General features: G+C 39.7%; 1 long non-coding RNA gene across 6 annotated transcripts in view; it reads left to right on the top strand.

Annotated features, from left to right (window-relative positions):
* The window catches only part of LOC109366563 (uncharacterized), an 85,424-nt gene extending 65,282 nt beyond the window's left edge, over window positions 1–20,142 (top strand). For 2 of the 6 annotated variants that reach the window (XR_014882253.1, XR_004159104.2), the window contains 4 exons: window positions 14,058–14,109; window positions 14,432–14,571; window positions 15,576–15,627; window positions 18,133–20,142. This is a non-coding gene — a long non-coding RNA (uncharacterized LOC109366563). The remainder of the gene's footprint in view (window positions 1–14,057; window positions 14,110–14,431; window positions 14,572–15,575; window positions 15,628–18,132) is intronic. The other 4 variants (XR_014882251.1, XR_014882252.1, XR_014882254.1 and 1 more) reach the window with 3 other exon arrangements.
* Window positions 20,143–22,226: the final 2,084 nt, after the last annotated feature.

The following is a 22,226-nucleotide window of genomic DNA, read 5'->3' as shown; positions in this document are numbered from 1 at the left end:
AAGCACTTATCTGGCTGCTAAAGGGAAATGCAAATTTCTGTGCTGTTTACAGCCCAGAGTAGCTTAAGTTAAAACATACTGGGACAAGATTAAATTGAAGGAAAGATGGTGGAAAAAGAACTAATGTTTTCTTTTCACAGTGAACAGCGTGAATTTTCAGCTGTTTTTGCTGACATCACACAAAAATACTTTTCTGAAAACTACTATGCAAGTTGTTTAAATCTCCTAAATTAAACTCTTTAATATAATTTTTTTTTTGTATCTGTTGATTTCCCCTGTTTATTAGACTGAAATGTTTGCACCAGGCTTGTTCTTGTTCCATCTTCAGTGTTTGAATTAGAGATAATTTTTCCCCTACTTTTTTTTTTTTTTTTTTAATTCCTTGGCGTTGTGGGTGGATGTAATAAAGTTTTACAATCCCGATGGACTGATAGTAACTAGGATGAAGTTAACACAAGAAGAGGCAGATGGTACCCACACCTCCTTTGGTAGTGCTGTCAGCACACCTCTTGCCATTGTTCAGCAGTCTTCCCTGTTCCCATCTTGGATGTCTGAGGGATAGATGCTGCGAATTGCACTGCAGCTCACTAGTTGATTTCATGGCAAATAAGATGGTGCAATCTGTCACACAAACACCAAGAGCATCAGCCAGCTTTCATGCCCCAGGTTAAAAAACCCCCAAACCGTGAAAATTTGGTTGCTAACTCCACCTGCTCCTTTAAATATCCTGAGCCAAGCTTCAGGGTATCACAGCTCAAAAATACAAACCTGGGATTCCATTTTATTTCTGTTGTTAGAAATTGTAGCTCAGAGTACCAGAGAAAGGCAGACCTTTCTAAGATACTCAACTTTAAAGCTTAAACTGTTGGAGGGTCTCTGAGATAACTTGTGTGTTTTCTTTGGTGTCCTCTCTAGCTGGTCTTCAATAAGCTTGTAACATTTTTGTTTTCCCTCTTCCCTTCCCTTTCCAGAATATTCATTTCACTGTATATTTGACCCTAGATTATTTTCACATCTGTGGTTACAGCTTACCTCTAGAAATCCAAATACCATCTTGGGCACCGAATACTTCCAGGCACTGCTAAACTTTTAGACAGTCATGTCTGTGCTCTGTGGTCTGGAGCAGTCTCAAATGACAACACTGACCTTAGTTTGATGATTTCACTCCTGTGTGGGTGAACATACAAACCCTAATTTTGAAGATGCAGCTCATTTTATACAGGAGGCTTTTCATCCTTAGCATGTGACACACCACATAGTGTCCATGTTAATGTAGAAGTCCCAACAGTTTTCCAGCTTGTGGAGTTACATGCTTCTGAGTCTTAATCTCACTAAAAAAGCAGTTTCAAGGAAAGATGCTATTGTTATTGTTCTCTTATCGATACACAGGATGTTGTTCCCATCTGTCACCTTCTGCCCCAGAACTGGCAGTCAGCTATGCTCGTTACAGAGTGATTACATTTTGTAGGGTGGGTGGCCCATAGCTACATCTCCAAAGCACTATTAAACCTTTGAATTAAAGTGCAGCTGGGATAAAAAGCTTAGACTGTTCAAAGGCCAAGTGTGCTTACTTGCAAGGCAGTGATGGTCCAAGAACAATTTCTGTTTTTCTGACTTCCCATTCAGATTTCTCAGTTTGCCTCCTAAGATGGTAGGCCAGCTGATATACAGACATCTTTTAATCAGCTACTTAAGAAATGGCTTCATGGTACAAGGTATGGTCTCTTTCCCAATGCTGGATGTCTGTTTGGGAAGGTCTGTCTGCATACTTGAAATAATATTATTTTTCTTGCCCACAGCAGTCTTGAAAGCTGAGGTTGTTTGCCTGATGGTTTGGATATTTATTTATTTTTTTCCAGCCTGTTGCACCTCATTTGGGGCAGATGAGGAGGGAAAAGATGTGGGTGAAAGTCTTTTCATCTCTGATGTTTGATATATAGCATGGTTTTGTTATTCTAACCTCCTGCATCCATCTTCAGGGTGGCGAAAGGATGGAAAATAACTGTAGAGAAGTATTTAATGAGCTTATTTGTTGCATCCTGTCCATCTCTGAACTTCAAAATTCTTTTCTGTATTCCTCTATCCTCCAAAAATATACCACTCCTTCTGCTTCATATTCCCTAGAGACCGAGTTACTAGAGACTGATGATTTAACTTCTAGTGATTGATGTGGTAAAAAAATATATATATCTATCTATGTAAAAAAATATATATATATCCCACAACCTGCCCAGAGACACTAAGATTTATTTCCATACAGAAGATACCCCACGCTTTTAAATGTCCTTGTAAATGCAATTGTAACTTCTTGGGAACCCCACTACACAATGACAGCTGATGCTTTTGCTATTTTGGCACTCTGATTTGGTATTACGCTGTGTGATCGTCATCGTTCATTTAAGAAAAATATTTTTACTCCTTACAGTTTTAGAGCAAAGGCAGTTAAAGAAAAACTTTATCTGGGTCTGGTGACTCACTGTCAGAATATTTCATGAACTCTCAGGACGTAAGTGATGGTTAAAGAATAATGTTCTAAACGTGTTGATTTTATAAGAAAAAAATTTTCTCTGAAGCTGAGTATCAATTCCTTGGTGAAAGAAGCCTTTTGTTAGAAGGCATTTTAAGTGGGATTATTGCTGTCCTTCATTACACTGATGAAATCCTCCCAGGAATTAGGTGACAATGTTCATGAGTTAGAAGGCCCAGGTTTTGTCCAAGACTTAAACTAACTTCTGATTTCTCAGAATTATCTTCTGTGAGCCTTTACTGGTTACCTATGCAACACTAGATTTACCTTTGTGTTCTATCTCCAAATTCTTCCTACCTTTTGCCAAATAAGTAAATAAAATTATTTTAGCCAGGTAAATACCACCCTTTCGTAACAACAAAAGAGCAGATTGTTATGAGTGTCCAACCCCTGTTTTAGTCCTTTCTTCTGTTTGTCAATGAAACAAACAAAATCAAATGAATCTCAAATACTCCTGGGAGCAGAGGAAGAGTGGAAGGCTGTTACTTCTTTTGCTGGATCAGGGAGTGGTGCCTGTGGATGAGGATGAATTTAAAGTTTGGGAAGTCGACTTTGATGTGACTACCACCTGTTTGTCTGGAACCAGCTCTTGCTGACAGAATTTTGCAAGAGAATTTCCCTAAGAAGTCAGATTTAAATTGGAATAGTTCTTCTCTGAAATACAAGCACAGGAAAATAATAATGGTAATGTCAGGAAAAATGCTCAGTGTGCCTCCCTGAATATTATTACATGTTGTGTATTACAGACAATAATGCAATTATACAGTAATATTTATATAGAAACATATTTTCAATAAATTTGTTCTTAACAAAACCATAACTTTTTTTGAGCAAAAGGCCCTTGCAAACAACGTCAGCTTTGTACTTGTATATTTTATATGACAGCACCAAATTTCATAGCTGTGTAATGCAGAAATATGGTAATCAGAGGCTTAAATATTTAAATAGTGAAAAGTTGATGATACCATGGTGAGGAATGTTCAGATAGTATATCAAAAACACCAGAAAATCTGCCAGAAAAATATAAATACATAATTTGTTAAGTTTTTGTATTTTGCATTCGTAAGACATCGTCTTACCCATATACACACTTGCAAACAAAATCAGATGTTCATCATTTGATGCTTCACTTGCTAATTGCAATGTGGGATCCAGTACAATGACAAGCCTCTACAGGGAACAGAGGCTCAGTCCAGTTCAAGAGTGACTTTTTTTCCAAGTTTGATTTTCACATCTAGAGTGACACAATCCCTTTTTTTTTTTTTTTTTTTCTCTTCTTCTTCTAGAATATTTTACTCCCTGTTTCAGTTTTCAATCCAGCCATCATTCTTAGTGCACGCAGCCTTAATCTGAAACTTACACTAGGAGTGTCAGGCTCTACCATAGATGTTCAGAGGGTCACTGTTGGAAGGGATTTTCTCCAGATTTTGACTGATAGAGTCAGGCAATAAGGAGACCAATCTCCCTCTCTATTGCTTTCTCTGCCCATAGATTAGCTTCATTCAAAATCATTGGACTTTTTCTGCTCTTTTGTTTTACCTGTGCCTTTTTCTCTCTGTCTCCTCAGACAAAAGAGAGTTTACCTACCTGCATAAGTACTATGCAGTGCAATTGCCACATGAGAACTATACTTCTAGAATTAAATGGTAACTGGTGGGACTAGCAGTAATGCTTTACAGTTATAGGCTGTAAGAGTGGTGGTTGATGGCAGTATAAGGGCTGTATCCCTAGATAGATTCAGGGAATGGCATTTAAGCAGTCCAGAGTCTGGTCTGTAGCTAAGCTGAATTGGCACCAGTTGCTACAGCAGATTGCATAAGTGACCCAAAAGGGATGGCAGAGAATATCTTTCCAACTCCCAGGAGCAGAGGGATCCTATTCAGGGAAGCTGTCTCAGCTGTCAGGGTAGCTCTTCCATCTCGGTGAACTGAAAAATATCTGTATTTTTTCCTTTGCAAGTGAAAACAAAAGCTGGCATTTGAGCAACTGTTTTAAAAAGTGGAAGAGTTTCAAGCTTCTGAGTGTTTAATCTTCCAAAATCTTAATGATGGCTTATAAAAGTTAGTATTCTGCAATGAGATACTATACAAATTCTGCCTCGTTTATTTGTAAAAGATGAGTGCTGAGTCATTACAGAGCATAATTCACTTGCTGTTTTAAAGTCAGGGAAGGTGCAACTTGATTTGTTTCTGTAACTGTGTGAGCTTTCTTACTGTTTCAGTACTGAACAGGAAATGCTGCTTCATCCTACTGAAATCCTGTATAGGCACAATGGATCTGGAGGCTATTTGGGAGTGATGTGACTGGGCTTTCCAGGATGGGTGTTCTCTGATCTCCCTATAGGATCTTCACAGAAGGAGGCTTGTTTGCAAACAGGGTGCAAACCAACTGAGCTGTGCTGTGACTTGAAGAGAGCAGAGGGAGAGCAGCAGCTTGTATTCTGTGGGATTTCTGGGTCAGTGGACCAAAGATAAGTCTTCTGTATCTTTTTACAGCCTGTCTTGGCCCCCCTTTTATGCTGGTGAAAGAGGGCCTCCATGTGCTTGAGGCTTGACTTCCAGCTCAAAGGCTGAGTTTGACAGTGGCTTTCAAACATTAGCCAAAAATGTTAGTCTGTGCATGTGTATGGGGAGGTGTGGGGGAGGCCACATCTTTCCTTTGTGCAGTCGCACAGAATGAGCCACAATCTGTCATGCTTTTGGTTATTAATAGCCAGAATATGAAAGTAGGGCAAATATCCTTCCCGATTTATCCTGACCTGAATACTCTATATCATCTTCAAGCCACAGAATAGTAATTCTGTCTCTAGCTGTCACATTCCTGAATTTTAAGAGCAGATATCTGTGACTATTTTGTGTCACGATTATCCATGTCACGTTACAGAGAGAAGCCTGCAGGCAGGCATGCGAGCTATGTGAGTGCTGCTTGCTTACGGAGACACTGGGATGGTGATCCTGCTCCCTGTCACTCCATACTGACACAGACAGCCAGATGAGAGAACCCGAGGGAGAGATCACCCTGGCCTGGAGTGGCTCTGCTGGGGATGAGAGAAGAGTAAGACACAGAGAGGCAGGCCACATGATGGGGAGAGGAATTAGAGAGCCATGAAGAAATGTCGATGGAGGCAGGAGGCTTTTGATTCAGGAACAGGGAGTGGAAAAAGAAAAAGGAAGAGAGATGCAGAAACCCGTAACCGTGCAGGTTAATCATTCCTAGGCAGGAAGGATCAGAGTTATGAAGGAGTGCACAATAATGTGGGAATACTGGGCTGCTGAGAATCCAGGAATTAAAATAAAGAATGTTGAGACTAAGGAAGAGCTCTGGTGATACTAGAAGCCAGCATTTTTTTTCTCCTATTTGTTTCTAAAAACCATGAATATATCAAATACCATATTTTATTCCCCTCCCAATCTGCGGTTGGTATTTTTCACTCCTAATTTTGAAATCACAGCATCTTTTCCGACCAAATGTGCACATTCACCTCTACTTACATTCCTAGCAAATGAAAAGAGAGATTAAAAGGGCATTAGCTGTGATAAATCAATAAATCTAGTAAAGAGATGCTAGAATCAGAAGAGCACATTTGATCAGGCTTTTCCACTGACTTCCACATGAACTGGCATGGTTTTGGAATGAAGTATGTGAGCTTGAAGAATCACATCTCCATCCTGTTATTGTTCTGAGTGTTATTCTGGTAATAGTCTTTTTCTGGACAGACACACACACAAAAAAAACAGTAAATATTACTGCTGATTGCATTTAAAAACTGCAGACATTAATCAGAATGTGTGCCTGTTTGCTTGAGGTGGAATGAATATACAGGGAAACAAATCCTTGCCCAGAAGTATTAAAATCTAATGTTAAATCAAAAGGCAATGTAAGACTAGCATGAAGTAGGAAAGGTGACTGCGCTAACAGACTGCTTATTTAACCCTGCTAATTAACTACATGATCACTTCAAATCATCATCATAAAATGTTTCTGTTTCTGTCATGTTTCTGTCATGTAAAATACAAGGATGGTTTCTACCAAGCTAATTTCTGGCATTTCAGTGTTAAGAGTAGTATACGTGACAGATTAGGCCACTAATACATATTGTGTTTTTAGTGTGTCAATACTTTTTCTGTGTCTTAAGTGTCAGTGTGAAACATCACAGATAGCCCTCCAGGCACCCACAGACACACACCTCATACACACCTCATACTTGTGCCTCGCTGCTGAAGTACATCAGGAAAGGATGAACCTTGGGTCCCTGGCTCTTCCTTTCCCACTTTGTGCTCTTCCCCACAATGAACATGAATCTCTATTCACTCCTTTGCGGGAAGCACTCAGCCAGCGTGGGCACAGCACAGTAAACATGGCATGCATCCCCTAACACTAACAGCCACTTCAGGTGGGCTGAGATGGCGTTCATGTGATGCAAGAGAGCCAGAGCAGGCTGGGCCCACCAGCTCCAGCCCTTGTCCTTTGGAGCAGAGGGCAGTGACTGCACTGCTCCCTTTGCTCTCATAGTCAGGAGACCATAAGAGCCCCAGGTCCTGGCTCAGGGAGGCTGAGATTCTCACAAGGAGAGGGCAGAGGGCATGCTGAGATGTTCCTGTTTGTTTTTGAAATGCTGATGCTGGCTGTCTGCTGTTTCTGTCTGTGTCTGATGGGAAGCATGCACCAGCACTCAGGGCTCTGTGGTTTGGGCTCATGGTGTTTGCAAGCTTGGTTTTCAGTGCTAAATAATTCTAGTCAGATTTCCAAGGAAATAGTAGATACTTAACTGCTTTGAGTCATTACAGTTTGCAAAAAACCTCTATGTCTGAGCTTTGAAATGTGTCCTTCTATCTTCTGCCTTCCTGCCCCCGCTGCCACAACGTCCATCCTTTCAGAAGAACCATCCTCCAGGTGCAGTGTGTGGAAATGAAGGAGGGGAATTCTCACCTCAGAAGCCCTGCCTGGCCAGGCCGGGATGCCCAGGCTTGTTGGTAGGCAGCTCAGTGCAGACAGGACTCGTCTGTGGGACTCTGGCGCGTCTCTGGAGAGAGGGGGCAGGGCAGGAGCCTGCACACAGTCACAGTAGTTCTGATCTGTGATGGGCGACGGCTCATTAAGCTGTCACAGCTCTATGGCAACAGAGTGCGTGGCATCCACATCTAAAGCAAACACACAGGCTTTGATCAGGTTTGTTCTTATTGTTATACCAGTGGAGCTCAGCCCAGCTCCTCTGGAGCTTGAGACATTGCAGATTGCAGAATAAACCCTGTCTGCCTCCGCAGGGATACTTTCAGCAGGTTTCTTGTTGCTGTGCCCAGCCCACACTCAAACACAGAGGGTCAGCCTCATCACCCTCTGGAGCCATGTGTAGGCAGCCGAGTGGCTTTTAGGGCCTGTGTACCAAAACCTCCTTAGTGAGCTTCACACAGGCCCTGGTCTCAACATGCAGGGAGGTCTCCGTGTTCTGTGGAGGAAGCAGCTGGAACAACCAAAATACAGTTGCTCAACTTCGGTCTTTGGAAGACGAGGGGACTTCTGGCCTTCAGGCACTGGAGTTTCTATGGGGAGGGAATGATCCAGTTCTTCTATCCACTTTATACATTTTGGATAACATCCAGTCTGACCTCTCTCAGCTTCTGTCTGGGTGTTTGAACTATTAGATTATCTTTGGCAGCTAAGAATATATTTTTTATTTTTTTTTATACCAAAGTGAATATTGATGTTCAGCGGGTTGTCAAAACACAAGCTTACATTACTGCAAAGAAACCATGGCTGTATTCTTTTCAGAGTGAAGTCATGAATTGTTCCTCATCTTGGGGAACAGAAAAGTAAATTATATGGGGAACAGATTCAAATACAGTCTTGCGGTGAGCAAATCTCTAAATACAGATGTTTTAGGAAAGCATCTTTGTGAAGGATCTGTTACATACCGGCTTCCCAGATGTTGCAAGGGGTTGCATCTCTAAGACGTCACGCAGCTCACATCCTTAATAAAAGTGCCCCTTTTCTTGTAAAGATTAAATCTTCTCACCCAAACACAAACTTTCTTCCCACAGTCTCCTCTGCCCAGGTGTGTGAGGTGTCTGTGCCACTGAGGTCTCCTACTCACAGAGTAGAACTGGCTCCAGGTTAGACTCCATTCCTAGTTCCGCCCATTTCCTGCCATTGTCTTTTTCCTTCCAAGGTGTTCATGCAAGGAAGTTGGCTGACACTAAGTTTCATAAACTCTTAAGAAAGTTGTTGTTGCAGGCCTTGGTGTAGCTCATCAGTGTGGGACTCAACCATTCTAAAGGGTGTACTGGGCTGAGCACATCCCATTTCCCCATCATGGCGTATGCTGTGTGCCATATTGACAGGCATTTGGTTTTAGCATAGGTAATCACTGATATGTTCTTTTAAGCGAGATTCGTAGATGATGATTACATTTACTGCATAAATTACTTCATTATTAAAATCAGGTCATTTGAGCCCCAAAACCATTAGCATGCAAACTATTAGCATAATTTCATAAGCTAATAAATCAAGCGCAGGAAAAGAATTAAGTGGTTCCTAGTGATAAGTGTTTCTTCAGAGATTAAGAAACACAATTTTCTTATGCATATATTAACATTTTAAAAGTGAATTCATGCAAAAGCAATTTTTCTGCATATATATAACTTATGTTTAATAATCTTTATACTCAGCCTCCAGAGCTCCTTCAAAATTAATGTTTTTCTCAAATCACTGTACAGTAATTTGGAGTTGAACCAGCTAGCCTGTTTTGATACAGTCTACCTGTAAAATTCTTTATGCTTTTATTAAACAGTCAAAGTTAGGAAATAAGCCAAGATATGATTTAGAAGAAAAGTAGCTTGGATTCATCCTAGATAATGAAATGTTCACCCAAGGTAAACTTTGTATTCTTAATCCTAAGCAGTACCAATGAAATTGTAATTAACTCCATAATTGCAATCTAGAACTACAGTTGTCTTCTTATTAGAATAGTGCATTAAAATTGATTTGATTTAATTCCCATTTCTTATGTTTAATTCCCATTTCTTATGTAGTAGAATGTAGTATTGGACAGAATGACACAGAGATCGGCTCTTCTATTCATCTCACTGACTAGATTCAAACTAATACAGCAATATACCTCTGTCCCTGGAAAGGTGATGGAACAGCTTGTGCTGGATACCATCTCCAGACAACTGGGAGGAAATGAGGTTATCAGGAGTAGTCAGCATGGGTTCACCAAGGGGAGGTCGTGCTCAACCAACTTGGTGGCCTTCTATGATGCTGTCACATGCTGGTTGGATGGGGGAAGAGCGGTAGATGTAATCTACCTTGATTTTAGAAAGGCATTTGATACTGTCTCCCACAACATCCTTATAACAAAGTTGAGGAAGTGTGGGATAGACGAGTGGACAGTGAGGTGGGTTGAGAACTGGCTGACAGGCAGAGCGCAGAGGGTCGTTGGTGGTGCAGAGTCTGGCTGGAGACCTGTAACCAGTGGTGTCCCCCAGGGGTCTGTGCTGGGTCCGGTCTTGTTCAACATCTTCATCAATGACCTTGATGAGGGGATAGTGGCCACCCTCAGCAAGTTTGCTGATGATACGAAGTTGGGAGGATTGGCTGACACGCCTGAAGGCTGTGCTGCCATTCAGCGAGACCTGGACAGGCTGGAGAGCTGGGCAGTAAGAAACCGGATGAGGTTCAACAAAAGCAAGTGTAGGGTTCTACACCTAGGGAGGAATAATTGCATGCACCAATACAGGCTGGGGGATGAGCTGCTGGAGAGGAGCTCTGCAGAGAGGGACCTGGGCGTCCTGGTGGACGACAGGTTGGCCATGAGCCAGCAGTGTGCCCTCGTGGCCAAAAAGGCCAATGGCATTCTGGGGTGCATTAAAAAGAGCGTGTCCAGCAGGTCGAGGGAGGTGATCCTCCCCCTCTACTCTGCCCTGGTAAGGCCTCATCTGGAGTACTGTGTCCAGTTCTGGGCTCCTCAGTACAAAAAAGACTGGGATCTCTTGGAAAGAGTCCAGCGGAGGGCCACAAAGATGGTGAAGGGCCTGGAGCATCTCCCCTATGGAGAAAGGCTAAGTGAGCTGGGTCTGTTTAGCCTTGAGAAAAGAAGACTGAGAGGGGACCTGATCCAGGTTTATAAATATCTGAGGTGTGGCGGCCATAGCGGTGAGGCCAGTCTCTTTTCAGTGGTACGTGGAGACAGGACGAGGGGAAACGGACATCAGCTGCAGCACAGGAAGTTTCGCACGAATGTGCGTAAGAACTTCTTCACGGTGAGGTGACGGAGCACTGGAACAGGCTGCCCAGGGAGGTTGTGGAGTCTCCTTCTCTGGAGATATTCAAGTCTCGCCTGGACGCCTACCTGTGTGACCTGGTGTAGGGAACCTGCTTTGGCAGGGGGGTTGGTCTCGATGATCTCTAGAGGTCCCTTCCAACCCCTACAATTCTGTGATTCTGTGATAACTGTAATTATTTGGATACACCAAAGTTGCATGAAAATAAAGCAAATTCCAAAGTAAATGAAACTGTAATAATCAGCAGAAGACAACACATAAGAATTTTGTGTTACAAGGTGTCCATGATCTATTTATATTCAGATGTTTTGTTTTCCACCTCCTAGCCTATTGTTTTGGTTTGTGTTATATTCTCTTTTTTTTTCTTTTTTTTTTTTCTTCCCAATATGAGCCCTTCAATAATAGGTTCCAAGGAATAAGATAATGTGATGTTTTCAGTACTGCACTCACCATATTGGTATTTTGGATCTTTTGGTTTGTAAAATAGTAACAGCCTCAATCTTTTCTAGCCCACATGTGAAAAAAATGCTCAGTAGTTTCTTGTGCTTGCTGCTATTTAATGACAAGCTTGACTAAGACAACACCACACTGAGAACTATTTCTTTGAGGAGGGTGGCATGTTGCTGGCCATCTCCCTGCACCAGTTTACTGTGGGACCAGACACGAACCACAAGTAGCACAAGGGAGATTACATGCAAGAGGACACTTCTTTTCATGGCAGCTGGTTATTTTATCAGCCTTACTGCAATTTGAAGCCACAGCCCTCAGACACAGTAGAACCAGTGTTGTCCCAAGTGCAGCAGTAGAGGTTTCCTGTGAGCAACAGAGATGGTGGGACAGTCATCTGCCTGTGTGGAAGAGGAGGGCAAAAGAAACGTATGAGTATTCTTGTCACAGTTGTATAGACCATGTTCATTGAACAAAGTGGACTCGTAGCTCAGAAGACCAAGTATTAATTATGTAAATAAGGAAGAAGTGGTGCACTGTCAATGTGTAATTTTCGTGGCTGTTCTTTTTTCTATATCCTTTCTGTCTTCTCTGTCTTTTGTATTTCTGTCAGGACATTGTAAATCTCCCAGATTATTAATGTGTTCCGTAACTTCCCCCATCAGAAGAATTCAGCATCTCAATCCTCAATTATGGTCTCTTTTGCATTCTTTCTTTTAAAGCAGATATTGAATTACTGCTGCTCCTGGCAGGTCTTTAGCTTGTTTGGAGACTGTCTGTGCTGTTGTATATGCATTAATCATTTCTATCACTAGTAGATTCTCCAGGACTATGCTTCAGGTACTTCTTCAGAAGGGTTTATCAAAACCAGCTTCCAGGTCATAAACTTATTTTTCAGTGTTTGTATAACTAATTGCACAGAGGAGATTATGCAACTAGCATGTTGAAAACACCCATGTGAAATGGTGTTTATGAAAATTTTCTAATCAAAATGTGAGAACTGTTATGAAGTTTGGCAGTGTTGCTTTATACATTTTGAAGCTGAATGTTAAAAAGATGTGATATCTGATCTGGACAAATTGGCATGAGTTATGAGTTTTTACAACACAGCAGTATCACCTGAACTGAAATAGAGGCTGCTGTTCAAATGCAAAACCTAACCTGAAGTCTCTGCTCATTTAAAATAGAATACTATTGAAGTCAAAGAATATTATTCAGCTGAATAAAATTCCTGGGTCAGGATTTTATTTACATGTATGAATATATGTAAAAACAAGAATTTGCATTTCCAGGATCATTCAGTTGTTGTTCTCAGACAGTGGTGGTATCTTACCTTTCATTGTGCTAGCTAATTTCTTTAGTGTGGAGCTCCCAGCAAGAAAGACCTAACTTGGCCAAGCAATGTGCTTATTTTGCAGAAGCCTGTGAAGAAGGTGGTTCCTGCAGGCAGCGAGCTGTGCACTCTCCCCAGGCTTCTGCTGTGACTAGCTCTGGAGGAGTTTCTCCACTTGCTGGAAAGCAAACACCAGGAGACTTTTAGTAGGAAAAATAAAGGCATCTCTGCTTGTGTGAACGCTCACCCATGAGCACAACAGAGCAACACATGTGAAGCACACAATTTGTTTCTCTACTTTTCTCACAGTGATTCATACTGTCACCTTTTTCAGTGTATTGATCTGCTTTTTCTGTAAACAGTGACCCCTTGTGAAGGGGTAAATTCAGCTTGGAAGTAATGTCTAGTAATGTCTAGTTCAAGGCTCACTCAGCTGAGGAAAAGGATATTTTAAAAAGCAGGCTTTGAATAATGCTTTATTCATTACACTAAATAGCTTATTCATTTACTAATCTGACCACTTCTGACTACTGCTCGCTCATTGTATTCTCTCTGAGTCGTGAAGGAAGAAAATAGAGACAAGTAGACTGTGTTGTCTGTGCCCAGCAATTATGTGCACATCAGTGGTGGCAGGACCAGTGGAAGTTCAAATCCTTCTCTGATGTATTCCATTAATTCAAGTAACTGCTTTGTATGAAAATGCACATAGGGCAGCACTTAGCACACATAGTTCAGAGCCAGGAAGGCTGAGGCATTCAGCTGTAGATGTACTCAGTTACTTGCTGCCATCACCTTTCCTCCCACAAAATCCAAACTACTCATGGATCCAGATTGCTGCTTTTTTCTGGAACAATGACATGTCACCAAGATCTTTTCAGTGGCAAGAATAGCTTTTGTTTGCTGTTGATTCTTTCAAGAATCTCTTTTTACAACAAAAAACAAATGCTTCATTTTCCTTCAGAAGAGAAAATTGTGTGGAGGAGGAGAACTTACGTAAGAAGCAGTGCTGCTCCAAAAATGTCAAACACACATTTGTTCTTCAGAACAAAAATTGGAATTTTCTGTTTTATTCTCCTGGTAAACCACCAGATACAGTATTTTAATTAGAAGTAAGTAACTTTAGATGACCAAGATAGAAACTGGACCATGCAACAGGGGTTCTTCCAGGAGAGACGTCACTTTCAAAGTCCATTAAGACCACCATGAAAACCTCTGTGGCCATTTCAGTGACTTGCTTTGTCACCAAATCTGCTCACTTCTTAAACTAGCTAGCCAGTTCAATCATTGCTTCATTTTGGAATGGGAAAATATTTAACAACAAAACTGGGGAATAATACTTAATTTTAAAAAGTCTATAAACACCAGTACATATGAAAGTGTATGACTACTGATGAACAAAGCTTATATGTCCAAGAAAACAAGGAACAAAGAAAACAAAGATTTAACATACTGTTCCTGCTTTGCCATGTAGATCTTGTGCTGCAAATTTGGAATTATGGAATTGAGATGATTGTAGAGTTTGTGTAAGTACCTGTTTTTCTTTCCCACTTTCTTTTGTAACTTTAAACGGATCAAAATGCAATCAATTTTTCTGAATAATTTGAAAATTTCAGGGATGATGTACAATCTCAAGGTAAGAACTTGAGTTTTTCTGAGGCAAATTAATTCAAATGGAATTCAGATGCTAACTCAAGACTTTAAAATTTTCTGTTGAAATATATGCAAAGCAATGAATTCAATATTTTTAAGGTGTCAGAATAATCTGCTTATGCTGTTCTGTGCTGTTTTTGCTGTTCTGTGAATCTCACTGTGGCTGGTAAAGAATTGTGTTCCTTTTCCTTGCAGATGATCTGCAGTTCAAGGTTCTTCTTCAAGGAATAATTCTAAGAAGATATTAATAAAATTGGAAGAAATTACCAGGGTAAGCTGCAGAGAACAAAGAGAAGTTCTCCATTAAGACCAGAAACTTGGCCCACAGGATTTAGGTGAATCACTTTAGAGTATCTCCTATGTATCATATATTTGGGATAGTCTCAGCCTCTAAAATATATGCAAATCTATTTGTGGCCTATATTTCTAATAAAAATACTAAAAAATTGCTCTAACACTGCAGAATGTTTTTAAACTAGCCAGCATTTATGATTTGATCATTTGTGAACATGTCTCTCTCTCATTTCAACTAGCTCTATGGGCATTAGGGACCCATTTCTGAACTGAGACACTTCTTCCTCACTTTCCTGATACCTCTAGATCTGGGGTATCAGTTTTGAAAGATTTAACTCCAACATGAAAATATAAGATCTTCAAGCCTGCGCATTATCACAACGGAGAAAGTCTTACCTTGCATTGCAGTCAAACATTAGTGCAGCACATTTTAGGAAATCTGAAGAGCAGATACAGTGACAAGCTAATTATACCTGATGTGAATGCAGTTTTACACTTTTGATTACATAGCCTTTGCTAATGGACCAACACCAGTCAAATTGTTAAAATGCTTACCAATAGGACGTGTCCTTTCTTGTTCTTTATGTCTTGCTGATGGAAAACTGAAGTATGAAACCTGTTTCCTGTCAATTCTAAATAAGAATTGCCAAATGTTGGGAAAATTCTGACATGGCCCATAAGAACACAAGTGAACTGCCTCTAGCTTCTGGATGCAGCTAGAAGAAATTCACTTGAGAAAATCTGCTCTGTAGTAACTATGTGTCCTTGCTTTCTGCTAATGACTTTGCTTATCCGAATACGTGATGCCTCATTGTCTCCTGTTGTTGCACGTATGGCCATGCTACCAGTGGGTTATGTGGACTTGTTGTCAGCTAGACACCACCAGTATCTATTGGAGGTAATCCCAGGGTAGACGTTCTACCAGCCAGCCACCACCAGTAGTGAGGACTTGGGGAAGAGTCTATTGACCAGCCCCCCTCTGGTAACATGAGGACCTCTCTCTTAAACTGATGAAAGTTAACTTGCTTCCATGTACTTTCTTCAGGATGGATAAACCTTACACAGAAGAGCTGTCATTTTTGCATTTCACCAAAAAGGTAAATCAAGTTAGTAATGTAAATCGAACTTTCATAAGTTAAGGGGCATTAAACCATTTCTTTGTCATCTAGTTTCTTCAGTACTGCAGCTGTAAATTTGCTGAAGGACCGAACTCACTTCGTTATTGATTGCTCTTAAGTTTCATGTACTTTAGACAAATTCCAAGAGTGAGAAAACAGAATGGCTGTGGCTTCCATGTCTTTGGAGATATTAAAAACCCATGGTGCTGAGCAATCCTCATGGACCCTACTTTGAGCAGAGGAGTAAGACTTGACCATTTCCAAGCGTCCTTTCCCACTTTAGCTATTCTAAGATTCTGTGTAGACTTATTTCTGTTGCCAAGCTGTTAGTGAAGAAAAATGAGCAAAATTTTAATCTTTAAATTTTCCCCTGCCATCACATTTACAGAACTGAATCCTTTAAGATGGGCTTTTAATTATTGAATTTTCCTTTCTGTAGTATAGCATTGTTCAAATGTAAGACCTTTTAAATGGGAAATTCAGATGTTATGCCAGCAATTCCTCTTTAGAATTCAGAATCAGTTGCCAATTAAGTGGATATTTACTTTATCTTTGATCTATGAGAAACATTCTTGCCAGATCTCTGATTTTTCATTTTGGATGACTTACAACATACTCCTTTTGACAATATTTACTGTTGCCTTTCTTTCCCCTTGCTGATTCCAGTATACTGTAAGATGTTAAAAAGTGAATTTAGCCATAAATGACACAAGCCTTTTCAGAAGTCTTAGTATTTTGCCCAGACTGGCTTATTTGCTATCTCTGTTCAAATGTTTTGAATTTGCTCTCTTGCTGAATAATCCGGATGTGCAGTATCTGTTTAAGAAGAACTGTATCCATTTAATGGAAGCACGCAAAGATGCAGAGCTCTGGAAAGTAGCAGAACTTCTCCTAATTTAGTCCACTGTCTGTATTTATCACTGTTGTTCAGTGTGTGTGCCTTCCCTCCCACCCCAGCTGCCAACACACAGATGGCATTCCCAGCAAAGTAAACAATTCGGATTCAGTACACTATTTGTGGTCTAGAAATGTGAGCAGATGACGGGGAGAAGGGAGGAAGGGGAGGGCTAGTTTTACATATTTCAGGTCAAGTTCTGACCTGAATTATATCCAGTCACTGCAGGGAGGTCCTGGGGGCTACCAGCAGGAGGGGTCAAGACAAGGTCTGGTACTGCACACACTTGGTACATTTTGAGGTTTGGATTTCAATTTCCATCCTATGAAGTTATTTAGTTCTAGCATTTTAGCAGCTTTAAATAATTAAAAGGCCTGGAAAAAAAATAGGTATTGTTTGCCTTAGAAACCAAGTGAAAACAATGAGGAAGAAGAAGCACCTTTGCAAAGTTGTTACGATTAAACCCAGGCAAACAGTGGAACATTTGCAATGTCTATGAACAGATGTCTAATGACAAGCAAACAAAACAGTAATTCTTAAGTAATGATTTATCTTTGGTTTGTTTTTAAAGGCCTTTTACTCAGCCCTTTCATATTAGTCATTTCAGTATGCTTATAGTATTGTATGCTAGCCCCAGTGTCTACCTAGAAACATGACTGTCTGGGGTTGGATGCAAGAGAAGAGGAAAGGACAAGGTGATTTTTAGGTTAGAAGATAACATAGGCACAGATACCCCATATTTTTTCTTCAGAAAAAAAATCTTCAGAAATTTCAGGTGCCTGTAACTTTTTCAGACTTTCTTTTCCCAAAGTAGCATGGGACCTGGAGTGAAAAGCTTCAGATAAAGTGATTTTGCTGAACAAAAACTAAGAGAAAATATTGCCGTTTTAGGCATCTTAAAAATATTTCTGCAATTTTTTTTTTTGTTGCTGAGAAGCTCTAATACCTCTATGTATTGCAATGAAGAGCTGACATTTGGCACATCTGACAGCAGGATTTTTTTTTTTTTTTTGGCCACTTTATTAAAACTCATTCAAAATACTGCTCACAGTATGAATTACTTAAAAAGATCAGTTCATAAATGCACGGCGGATTTTTACTGCTCAGCTGCAGTGGGACCACTGAAGCATCAGATCTGAGAGCAGAGACAGATGTCCTTTCCAGTGATTCGGGCTAGATGTAAGCAGGTACTGGCCCATCTGCTGGGCGCTGCTCCTATATCTCAGATGTCATAGATGATTATCTGAATGCTCAAACTCAGATTCAGTGCAAATGCAGGAAAGCAGTGCCATTCACTGATAGTGCGATCTGAACAGTCCCCAGCTGCTCGTTCCCAGCCTATGCTGTCTTGCAGTTGACCTTATAAAATTGTTTATGGGGCTGTGTGACAACCTGGATCAGATGCTACCCACGCTCTCAAAACAAACAAACAAACAAACAAAAAGAAAGCTCCAATTATTCTTAACCTGAATACTATCAGTACACGGACGATTGCAAATAGATTTGCAACTGTCTGTGCCCTGAGAGATCAAGAAGAGGGAGACTGTCTTTTCCACGCACTGATTTTTCCTTTTGCTTTTTATGTGCAGGTATCATAAGGAGATCAAACTGTATTTGCACCTGCAGTGCAGTCGGGACAGCAAAGTGAGCAGCTGAGGGCAGGCATTCCCCCTTCAGAAGGCAGACAATTGTGGATGGTAATCCCCTGAACTGTCACTGTAGGGTTTGATAAAGCTTATAAAGCTTCTCTGGCAGAGCCCTTCATGCTCTACCACCTTAAAAGGTAACTAAGAAGTGTTAATAGTGTTTATATAAGTCAAAGTCTCTGCTGGTGCCATGAGCATTTTGTTATGCACAAGAAATGCATTAATGTTTCTGTCTAGAACCACAAACAAAATTCTGTACTGACCAGGAGGAAAGTTTTGTAATCTGTTTGGATAATATCCCCTTAATTAGAATCAGAAAACACAGGACTACCAGACTTTATAATCAATCAGCTAGAGATAATGCAAAGATTTCCCACTATCCCTTGGACAAACCACTTACAAAAATGGTCTTGTATTTTTGAATAGAAATTGGACTTGAAAGAGATGTGGCATGAAGGTACTTAATAGTCTTTATGCACTATAAAGAGTTTCAGTGGTGGGAATAATTTTGGTTCATTGGTGCTTGCTGTTGTTTTCAACAGGGAGCCCAAGGGGGCTTTTTATGAGGCCTGTGAAAAATTACCTGTGAAAATTCAGGGAGTTTTGATTTACTTTGTAAAGCTCTGCTCTTCCACTGGGACAAAAAAAGAAAACCAGGAGCCTGTAAACCGGTACAGAAGTATACATTTGTTCTGTGACTGCATACCAATACCTCTGTGGTCAAGCATGTGCGTTTGTCCATTATGGTTTTATTCATCTTTTGAGTTCTCAGGTAAATTTCTCAGTGATCTGAATTCCTGGGATGCCAACAAAAGAAAACTCAAATTTATTTAAGGCTTTATAAAGGTATATATAGGGTTTAAATAGATATATAAATTAAGAAACAAAATGGAATGATAATGATTTTAAATAAATACAAGCAAACAAACAAACAAACAAAAAAACAATCCCCAAACTGAACAAGCTGTGTTTCATTTTCTTGTCTAATTAAATTTTTTGAGAAGTTCCTTTTTGAAAAGCATATGTGACGCAGACTTCCTGGTCATTTGGGAATGAGTTAGATATGTGTCTGCATATTATTCAAATTCCAGCTGATTAAGACACTGCATATACCAGAAGTTTCCTGTGATATTTGTATGGTTTATCGTCAACAGCAAAGGTAGCTTGGTACTTTCAGACAAAATGATTTTCATCTGAAAACACATCTGTTTGTCTAAGCCAAAACTTGGTAGGAAGTGGATGAAATAAGATTTCAAAACACTGAAAACCTAAATTTAATAAAAACAAACTTTTAACACTTGAAAGATTTTGTTTTCTCAAAAATGGCTTTTAGTTACAAAATATACACTAATTCTAGTACAATCCAAATGTTCTTAGATAACCTAAAAGAAATATTGCCATTGACTCTTTTGACATTATCATTATTTTCAGTTCCAAAACTTTGTCGAGGTTTTAATTTCTAATATCTTTTTTTTTTCACAGTTCAAGAAAGGGATCTTTTCTTGATGGGAAACAGTCTAAATCCAGTCCTAATTCAGTCCCTTATGTCACACAGAACTTGGTAGAGCTCGGTAGAGGGGAATAAAGGAGACCCACATAAGAACCTCAGGAAAAAAAATAATTGTTCTACTTTCCCTTTACATCTGTTCCCTAGCCTTTAATCATTCATTATCAGCTGTAGTTCTGGTATGATTATTATCAGGTATCCATTCTAGAAAGTAAAACATAATGGTAATGAATAACATTGATCTACTGTTTAAGCAAATTTTCACAATTCTCTACTCAGTGACTAAAAGAATACAAAACTTTTTCCATTCCTTCAAGCAGGGTTATTTATTTTATATGTTTTAGAGAAATGTTTACAAATTAATCCTTTTTTACAAATGGAAAAATTTTGCATGTTTGTGTCTCTCTTCCATGTGATAATGAAAATAAACCTTTTGTTATTTTGTAGTTGTTCTTATTTCAAGATAACACAGAAAGAAACCTAGCATGTTGACTATGGTTCATTAGGGAACAACAGAAAAGTTCTCTCTCATTCTATGTCTTGAAAAAATACTGGCTTACTTCAAGTTATAATGTATGCTAAATGACTACAGTTCTGCTTCAATGGTTGAAAATGCAAAAATTATTTGTATGTTATTGCATTTTATTTCAAAGCAATCTTTTCTTATTGATTATAAGTTTACTTTTTAGTTTAGTTAGATGACCTAGAAATTCTAGTGACTGAAAGTGGACAGTTGGAAGTGAGATATGAAGTCTCAAGCTTCCACTGGGAAAATATGTAGAAAAAAGAATGATTAGGGATGTTTTGTTGAGGATATGGGAAAAAGAGAACAGAAGATTTCTGTCCTTCTTGGAAAAGAGCACTGTGAGAATTTCTGACAGCTGAAATTGAATGAGACAGAAAAAGTTTGAAATTAAGAGTATTACTGAATTTGGTCAAGGAATTCATTCGTGGATAAACATGGATCTCTTAAAAGGTCCTAAAACTTCAATGGACATGAGATCTGGTTACATTGAAGCAAATGATGAACCTCCTGAAAGCATCATGTCACTGAGTTGTTTGTCAGATAGAAGAACATCTGAAGGCCCTTGAAAAGGAAAGTCACCAGACAGCAGCTCAGTCATAACTTCATTGTTACCTGAGAGAATTTTGAGGTGACACTCAAGTTAGGAAATATTGGGTTTAACTGTAAATAACTCTTCCAGCATTTCATTAAAGAAGGAGTTGACAATTGAACTTTACAGTGTTCACTTGGAGGTGCAAGCAGTGGGACAACTCCTCCTTGCCTGACTCAGATTCAGAGAGGCTTTGGGTTGCCCCAGGCCCAAGAAAGCCAAAGGCCATATACTGCTATCCGTGAGCTCATTGAAAAAGGTGATTTCCTCAAGGCAGAATTTACAGTTCTGCTGTGTTGGCCAACATGGTACACATGTTGGATAGATCATTGGCTGCTGTGACTTGTCATAGTTCTGTGGAATTTGGTGAAGTCTGAGCAATCCATACAATGTGAGCATTTCACCTTTATAAGAAGTATCAAAGAACATTTTACATTCAGTTCTTTTTCATGACAGGGCTGACTTGACCGAGATGTTTATGTAAGGTGTGTGTAACTACAGAACTAATTCAAGTAGGTTTGCTTTTTTGTTTGTTTAATAAGCTAGAAGTTCTATGATTTTTACGCTTTCATATGTTCATATACTCATCATTTACTATGAATTCTTCCACTTGCAGAGCTTGATATATATGTGGTTTGACAATTAAGATTCTTTCTGTATAAGGACGAATTTCAATTTTCCTGTATTTTCACCCACTGGAAGAATAGGACTATTCTTTTTCTTTTACAGAGGTGAATAATTTTCCATCACCTCATGTGTGGTGGCACTTTTTTCTTGAAGAGTTAAAGGCTACATGAAAATTTAATCCTACTTTATCTTCTCTTTACATTACTTGCAGAGTCTGCTCTCTTAATTATCTCCTCCTGATATTTTTAGTATTAATTCTGTTTGGTGTCCTTTATCTGACTCATGTTGTTCAGGTTGACCCTCAGAAGATTCTCTAAAACTGCAGGAATGGTTTAAAATCAGGATGGAAGAAGGGCCGTCCCAGCTCAGTCTACAAAGGACCCATTTAGCCCAGTATCTTGGCTCCAAAAGTGAGGAGAAATGGTGAAAAGTGGATGATTATTGAAGATTATAATAAAATGACAAGTGCGTAGTGATAGCTACCCAACTTATCTTTCCAACTTCCAGTGATACAATATCCTAAACCTGAGGCTGCCGCTTTGTATTTAATAGGCCCTGAGAGATGAGTTTCTCCAAGAGATTTTTAATTCATGTCAGATTCTGTAAACCTCAACACCTTGTGGCAAGGAAATTCAGAGTTGCCTAACTGCTGTATGAGGCAATGCTTCTGGTTTTATTTGTTTTGAATTAACTAATTTGATGCTTCCTTGTTTACTACCTACTGTGATACAAAAACTTCCGTTCCCTCTGTGACCTGTCTTTGGAACTCTTGATTTTAGAAAGCTCTT

This window comes from Meleagris gallopavo, chromosome 3 (assembly GCF_905368555.1).
Source record: "Meleagris gallopavo chromosome 3, MGAL_WU_HG_1.1, whole genome shotgun sequence".
In the NCBI taxonomy this organism is placed as follows: Eukaryota; Metazoa; Chordata; class Aves; order Galliformes; family Phasianidae; genus Meleagris; species Meleagris gallopavo.
Note: the sequence above shows the minus strand (reverse complement) of the source record. Positions and strands in the feature narration are given on the sequence as shown.